This window comes from Elgaria multicarinata, chromosome 3 (genome assembly GCF_023053635.1).
Source record: "Elgaria multicarinata webbii isolate HBS135686 ecotype San Diego chromosome 3, rElgMul1.1.pri, whole genome shotgun sequence".
Classification (NCBI taxonomy): Eukaryota; Metazoa; Chordata; class Lepidosauria; order Squamata; family Anguidae; genus Elgaria; species Elgaria multicarinata.
Window position 1 is genome coordinate 128,031,655 of NC_086173.1, and position 8,549 is coordinate 128,040,203.

The following is an 8,549-nucleotide window of genomic DNA, read 5'->3' on the forward strand; positions in this document are numbered from 1 at the left end:
GAATGCAAGAAATATGCTTTGAATCTACTTCCATTCCACACTTTAGAATGAATGTCCATCTTCACTCTTATTTGAAAAGTTGATCCCAATGAAATTAGTTGAACTTATTTCCAATTTAGAGTACTTAGATTCAGGATTCTAAAGAATGAACTGTATAATAGGTTGCACTGTACATTCAACCTAGTACTTATGATAGCAGAATATATTTTGCCAAAAATAAGTAAAACAATCATAAAATGAAACCAACAACAACTTTATAAGATGTCTAGTTTTATGCAGAATGTTTTTTTTAAAAAAAATACAAAAAGCAAGCTTAATGTGTGAGTATATTGGAAATAACATAAGGGAAATGTATTTTCATGTTTTCAGAATGAAACGTCACTCTGATTGTACTATATCCTTGTGTACAAAACACAAATAAGGTATTGCAGCAACCACTACCTTCCTTTCATTTACCTTAAATGAAAATCAGTATGGAAGGTGCTAACTAGTCCTACTTGTTATGCAAGCAGCACCTTTCCATTTGTAGTTTAGTGAGCAAGCCGTTTCTGTCTGGGATAAGTAACACAACATGCTGCATTATGTTGTTTGCAACAGAGAACGCTAACAACCACCCTTGGGAAGACAGAATTTTAAAAGCAGTTAAAGAAACACTTGTTTGCATCCAGCAAAAGTTGTTCAAGCATTACACGGGATAACCAGATAGTTGTACACTTTCATGTGCAGACATGGACACACACACACTGTATGACTTATTTTCTTGCCCCTTTTCCTAGAATAGTGTCAATCTTCATACAATTAAACCCAATCTTGTCCTTTCAATTTGCAAGGCTCAAGAAAAATAAAGGCAACTTCCTGCCTCTGACATTCAGAGGGACAAGGGAGGTGGGTTGTTGCTAAATTGAAGCATATTCTGCAAAATATCAGCCAGCTTTTTTGCTTCAAGGGACATAAACGAACATCTCTGGACCAAGAGCTCAGGCAATACCCCCTTCAGGGTTTATCATCCACATGTCTGTTTATCTCAGGATCCACCACACTGCTGCCCAGCTCTCTCCTTTTTAGCTCATCCCATTTGTTATAAGCAAAAACTAGGGGATGATACATATCTCCTTTCTCTTGCCGTCTCGGCTTTATTGCAAAGGTGACTAGGAAAGATAACTGCTATCTAGCAAAGTTAATCTCCATATCTGGACTCCTCTGGGTAAACCTTGAGTGGGAATTGTAGAGAAGATACTCACATAGGAAGGCAGATCGAGTCAGATGCCCGTTCCCTGCTGGTCCCCCCGCTTTTTATGGGGGTGGGGTGGGAATGCAATTTTACATACTCTAATCTTCCTATCCATTTCTGTAGGAAAATCTATTTGGCCGCCACTCTGCCAAAGCACTCTTTATGCAAAGTCAATTTGGGTAGCAAACTCCGCCATCCCTCCCCTCTCCCCTAACGCTGCCCGATCCTGCCCAGGTTTGCTCAGAAGTAAGTCCGAGTTCAGCAGACTGCTTATTCCCCAAGTAAAGCATAAGAACGGAGTCTTATTCCTGAGCAGCGCGTGGGCACGGAAGGCAATTACCCTGGAGTAAGCGCCTGTGGGACATTTGTAGCTTGAAGAGACAAATCACGGCGAACGATTAGCAGGAAAGGGCTGGGGAAGGCACAACGCACAAAAGGCTGATCACAGTCGGAAGTGCTGCAGGCACACTGCAAAACCCAGCGGACAGTTTTTTCCTAAAGCTTTTAAAACTTGATGTTGTGCAGACTTCTACTGTTACTTTCTACTGTTAGTTTTTCCCTACCCTGTGCCTGCTTACCCTTCCCTGTACCTGTTGGCATTCTCTTCCCCTCCTTATTGTTTTACTATGATTTTATTAGATTGTAAGCCTATGCGGCAGAGTCTTGCTATTTACTGTTTTACTCTGTACAGCACCATGTACATTGATGGTGCTATATAAATAAATAATAATAATAATAATAACAGTTCGAAAGCACCAGCCTCCACGAGACAGCAAAGCAGCTGAGAAGAACCGTCCGGCTTCTTGTGTTTGTGTGCCACAAATAAACTTATTGACTCGGTGGAAGGAGTCCAAAATTCCGGAGTGCAAAATATGCAAGCAAAAGCGGGAGGGAAGCGGTTGGAACGTGGGGGGGGGGGGGGAGAGAAATATCTGAAATCATACCCAAGCTATGTGCGTGTGTGTGAGAGAGATCTGGGTATAGAGACGGTGCTGTGCAGAAGAGGGGGAACGGAGAAGGAGAGCCTGGGTGGGATTGAAGCGATGCTAGGACTGCTTAAAATTGAAGCGCGGTTGCCTCAGAGGCAGCTTCTCTTCTCCTCCTCCCCACCCCCCGCCAAAACGCTCCTCTTTTCAGGTGGGAGCGCTTCCTCCTAATCTACAAGGGCAGCAGCGACCACCACCACTAGTGAGACAAAATCACACACGCCCGCTTTTCTTTTTCCCGCTCTTTTCTCTCTCTCTCTCTGTCTCCCCCCCCCCCCCCCAAACAAACACGGCACAGCATTCAGGGACCTGCAACCAAGCCCGAGCCTTACCTTGACCGGGGGAAGCTGCCAAGAGACTCCTCCGAGCTGATGCAGGCAGATTCCCAGGACACAGGCGAGCAAGGCGGGCGGGCGGGCGGCAGCCGCCGCCGCCGCCGCTGCTGCTGGTGGTGTGCCGAGGCGCCTGGGCAGCGCTTCTCTCCCCCCACCCCCGCTTCCTTAAGGCTGCTTCTGCTTCGCTCGAGTCCCGCTTTCCCCGAGGTATGCCGCGAGCCTCGAGGGCTGGTTGCGAAGCCCAGCCGTAACGGCAGAGGTGGAGTGTTGTTGTTGTTGTTGTTGTTTCTGTGGAGGGGGGTGGATATTGTGCGCTAGTGGTGGTCACTGAGCAAACGCCACCCTCCCAAATCTACGCCTCGGATGCCAGTGGGGCGGAGAGGGTAGGAGAGAAAGAGAGCGAGAGCGAAGACTCAATTAAAAGAGCGGAGAGGAAGAAACGTGTCTGCCAACTCTGCAAGCTGCTTCAGTGTTAACCCCGCCTTCGCCGCTTCTTTCTTCTCTCCCTCACCCCCCACCCCCCGTTCCTTTCTTCTTTCCCTCCCTCGCCTGCCTTGCAATAGAGATTGGGCGAAGGGAGGAAGAACCGCACAGGTTCTGTTTAGTGAGGAGGGATTCCTCGGGGCGTGGCTAAGCAGTGTGTGGGCACGTGCATCTCCTGGCTGCAACCCCCTATGCATTTGGGGCGGGAGAGGGAGAGCCGCCAGTCAAGACGGGCGTTCGTCAGGGCCAAAGCAGGCAGGCGTTACTTTAAATCCGTGTCTGGCAGCCACGTCTTCTGCAGCCTCCCCTCAACCATTTATTTTTACTAGGGTCCAGATCCAGATCCGCCCCGCTCCGGATCTGGACCCTACCGCAGGGTGGGGTGGGGGGGAATGCTGTTAAAGTCCGAATTAAGGATCCTGCACCTACTCTGGAGTAAAAAATAATAATGGAAGCCAGAAACATAGCTCCATTTAAAGCAGTGGAAGCTAGTGGCTCCGATTTCGATGAGGCTGTGAATCCATTCTGGCTTTCAGTCAGAAACAGCCAGAACTCTAACTGAAACCCAGAATGGATTCACAGCCCCATTGAAGGGTTCAGCACCTTGGATAGCTCCTTTAGAATTCCAGCTGATTCTGACTGAAACTCCTCATGGATTCACAGCCGCACCAAAATCAGAGCCACCAGCCTCCACTGATTTAAAATAATGTCTGTTTTGGCCATGAGACTTTCACAGAGCAGGAATGGGTTGCACATATGCCTGGACCCCCCTCGCCATGGGGGCAGGGAACAAGTGCCAATTCCGGACCAGCAACTGTTTGTGACTTCCTCCCGCGTTGACACCTGTTTAATGACAATCTCGCCTTTTGCCTCCCAGATTCCACTTGCCTCTTTCTTTGGGCAGTGGAGGTGAGAGCAAGTGTATGAGGAGTAGCCACTGCTGCCATTCACCACACTCATATGGACACAGCAGAGAAGACGAAGCTCACTGCGCTGAGTTACCAGTGCCACACTATCTAGAAGAAGAGCTGTGGAACCTATTATTATTATTATTATTATTATTATTATTATTATTATTTACCCACCTCTCCGTTTTGATCGAGGCGGGAAACAACAGTAAGCATAAAATATATAAAATGCTGGTTAAAAACATAGTATACATTGTTAAGACATCCTAAAAACATCCTAAAAGAATACTAAAAGCATATTAAAAGCATCCTAAAATTCCACTGGATAGGCCTACCAGAAGAGATCAGTCTTCATAACTTTCTTAAATGCTAAAAGACTGTTAAGTTGGCGAATCTCCTCTGGCAGGGCATTCCACAGTCTGGAACCCATGGCCAGACTCCATTTCCCATCAATCCCAGATGTGTGATGGCTGGATGGGCAATGATTATTATGCAGAGAGTTATACAATAGTTATATGTAACCTAGAAAGCTGCCTTACTGGGTCAGCCTATTTATCCATCTGGACCAGGGGCTCAGGCATCTGCTATCAGAGCCTTTTAACTACAACTGGAGATAACAGGGATTGAACCTTGAACCATCTGCAGGCAAATGCTTGTGTTGTACCATTATGTTATGGTCCCTCGTCAATTAAAGTCTGTTGACAAACCTACTTCCAATACATCTTTTGAAACAGGAAAAATATATCAAAATACTACCACTAGTTATAGCCAATATTTCTAAACTAGAACATCAGAGTTACAAACAACTATGGGACTGGGGCCTTTTACCATGCAATGGAGGATTGAAGATCTCGTGTTGTGATTAACATGAGATCCTCCTCCGTTTACATGTAAGGCGCAACCTCAGGAAGAGAGGCGTCGTGCCCGGCATTCTTTATTTTCTTAAAGCAACGGTAGCGCACGAATGGTGTTTTTTTAAAATTTAAATTAATTTCCCTGCTCCACCCACCCTAACCCTGATGGGTGCAGCTCCTGGCTCCACACGAGTAATCGCGCAGAGCAGGGTCAACCCGCGGAAATCGGCCACACGTTCCGCGGTCTTCGGCTCAGCCCAGGACTGCAGAAAAAGCAGGCCCAAAGGGGAGGGCTCTATCCCAGGGCAAGGAAGGGATGATCCCTCCCTGATCCCGGGATCCCCTGTGTGTCATGTGGACACACAGGGAAGATCCCGGGGTTCGCCCCGGGATATAGCCTGGTCTAGCTAAGGCCTGGGATGTTGTTAATCTGAAATCTTTATTACTTTGAGAATTCTTTCTCTTTTCCCTCTTCCTCCCCCTCCTTCTTGCCTGCTACCTTATCTGCCTGAATCCTCTACTTCAGCCTTTCCCAAACTGTGCCCTTCAGATGTTTTTGCCTAATACTTCTACAATCCCTGGACTTTAGACATGCTGGCTGGGGCTGATGGGAGTCCCACATATCTGGAGAGTACTAGGTTGGAGAAAGCTGCTCTCAATCCAAGGAACCACCTCCAAAGCCAATCTTCCTGTACTCCGAGGCAGTTTCAGCATTCTCTATCAACTTCACACCAGCCAAAAGTTCCCACCAGCTTCCATTCTTCCCCAAAATTCACCTTGTTTCTTGACAGATAAACTTTTCGTTTTCTGAATAAAGGTGCAATCCTTTGTGTGTTTAGACAGAAAAAAGTCATACAACTCCCAGCATTCTCCAGCCAGCCATGCTGGCTGGGACATGCTGGGAGTTGGGCAGGGGTGGGTGGGGTCCTGTCTAAATGTGCATAGGATTACACCCTAAGTTACTAATTAAAATGTAAGAAGTTGTCTGAGGCTAATGGTCCAGCCAGCCCTGGTCTGTTTAATCTAGCTGAGATAAGCTCTTCAGAGTCTGAGGCAGAAGTATTTAAATACTACCAAAAAGCCTTTAAACAGGAGATGGTAGCATGAACTGAGACATTATACATGTAAAGCATGTTGTATACCACTGAGATATGGCTCCCCTCCCATCAAATATTTTAAATTGACCATTTAGAAAGTATTTCTCTACACCTTTCCTTGATCTAATATGCACAGTCCCTACCCCACCCTGTTTTTAATATTATGCATGCTTATTGGAGAATAAGCTGCCAACTGTACTTATTTTGACTGGCACAATACTGTCTAACTTACTTAGGCATCCAGTCTCAGAAACTTTGCTAATCTGTGGTGACTGTTGACACTCTGCACATTTTAATCTATGGAGAATGAGGTGTATTTTGATTAGGGCTGTCTGCTGTCTATGTCCCCTGTAGGGCTCTGCATCATTCACCTTCTTCTTCTTCTTATTGTAGAACCAAAGAAAGCTCCTGGTTGCTTTCAGAGTGAAGGAAGGAAGGAGCTGGATGAAATAATTTGTAGAGTAGCAGGAGAGGAAGAAACACTACCTGTGTTTTCTCTTGCTGCATTAGGATTTTTAAAGCAGGAATGAAGAAACTTGGACTTGGGGGCCACATTGGGCCCACCAAGGTTCCCCAGAAAGCTATGCCCCTTTTCCCCAACCATTGATTGTTGGTGGTTTCCTAGCTGTAAGAACTTCTAGTTAAAATGTGCTGATATCTTTGGTCCTGACCCGTTTGCCTAAAGCCCCACCTAACACTGAAGTGTGGGCCCTCTAAAAACTTTGTTGTCAGGCTGAAAGAGATTCTTCACCCCTGTTTTAAAGGGATATTGTGGATCTCCAGGCTGACATCTGATAATCCTCATCATGGCTTTCAACACCTTCTAATTCAAGATTAAACATAGGGCTTGAAGTTAACATTTCAATAATTACGCAATGGATTTTGCAAATAAAACCCTATGGGGTAGCTCTTTTCCCGGAATCACAAAAAGACTCTTCTAATCTGGAAATAGATACTTGTCATATTGTTCATATTGACCTGCTTTTAGTCTTCTATTGTGTTCTTATTTCCAGTGCATATTCTCATACCTGTGTTATGGAAATAAGCTATCCGTTATTTATGTCTAACTTCTCCCACAGGCCCCAAATTGTGCCACACCCATGGAGTCTGGTATTTCAACCTGATAAAGTCAGCACTGAACCAAATAATGAATAGTAGTAGTTAGAAGAACAGCTGCCTTGAAAATTAAACTTGTGAGGAAAGGGAAGGGGTGACTGTGAGGTAAGCCACACACACAAGGAAGGGAATTTAGATTTCAAGCTTCAGGGAAGAATTGGCTTTATATCTGAGTAGGGATCTCTCAGCGCAGTATGTGTGCTCAGCAGCCGTGCAAGCAGTGGCTTTAATGCAAACAGGATGTTCATCTGTAACTTGTGTATCTCCTGGGTTTGCAGGGATTAAGAGAAACACTTATTACACTTAATTGTCTCCAGTGCCGCTCTCACTGCTAGATGCCTCACTTTATGGTTTAATAAGCTTCACGTTGATATAAACTGAATGACAATTAACATTAGTGCAGGTTGAGTTCGTATTTAATGTGACTCACAGGTTTGCACTCCACGTGCTTGCACACTGTGGTTTCATTTCACATATCAGCACCTCCTTATTAGAACAGCTCCTGGCGTTAGGAACAAATCAATGCCTTTTCCCCAAACAGCAAAGAGATCATGCATCCTGACAACGGTGCAGTCCCTTCTGAGAGGAAAAAAACACATCACTTTGTAGCTTTCCAAGGAGAACTGGAAGGGCAGTTTATCCCCTGTTAGTGGCAGGATGGATCCTTTCAAAACACACGAAATATAATTCTGAAGGAGAAACATTTCAGTATGTATCTTTTCTATGATCTGAGATTTGAATCATGTAATAATCAGTTTCTTGTGACATAGACCACATTTTTTGAATATTTGAACCTCTGATTATATTAAAATGAGTATGGCAGTTGTTCAATTCATCTAAATACTTTCAGATAGACTTAATTTTTATGAAGTAAATGCATGGTTATCATGACTTGACATATACTCTTCCTTAGCTACCTATGGATTTGAGAGGTACTCTTCCTTCACTAGGTGAGGGTCAAGAAAGTTGTATTTCCTTTCATTGCTATTGTATAAGACAGAAGACACTACATCTGTTGGAACAGTTGCCATTTTTGGACCCATTTCTAGAAGATAAAGGATGGAGGGCAGCAGGTTGGACTAGGCTGATATAGATAAAAAGACTGATTGATCTACAACAAAACTGATCTATATTCTTAACCCAAGATAGCTTACATAATCATAAAGCAACAAAAGTATTAAAAACAACAAGCCATTAAAAAGCAGCTAAAAACTTTCAGATTCTTGACAAGAACTGAACATCCAAAGACCCCTCATGTCCAAGTCATTATAGGAAGATAGGAAGCTGCTTTATACTAATTCAGCCCACTGGTCCATCTAGCCCAGTATTGTCAACACTGACTGGCAGCAGATCTCTGGGATTTCAGGCAGGATTCTTCCTAAGTCCTACCTGCAGATGCCAAGGATTGAACCTGGGACCTTTTCTATGCAAAGCATGTGCTCTATCACCATGAGCTATGACTTCTCCCATAGTCTCACTAGATGGGGATCCATCATCACACATGATTGTATAAACCGAATAAGGCAATATGAGCTATTG

General features: G+C 44.7%; 1 protein-coding gene across 4 annotated transcripts in view; it reads right to left on the reverse strand.

Moving 5' to 3' along the window:
* The window catches only part of LOC134395511 (contactin-4-like), a 637,778-nt gene extending 636,509 nt beyond the window's left edge, over positions 1-1,269 (reverse strand). For all 4 annotated transcript variants that reach the window (XM_063121675.1, XM_063121677.1, XM_063121676.1 and 1 more), the window contains exon 1: positions 1,242-1,269. The gene's annotated coding sequence lies outside the window, so the exon portion shown is untranslated. The remainder of the gene's footprint in view (positions 1-1,241) is intronic.
* Between the last annotated feature and the right edge of the window lie 7,280 nt (positions 1,270-8,549).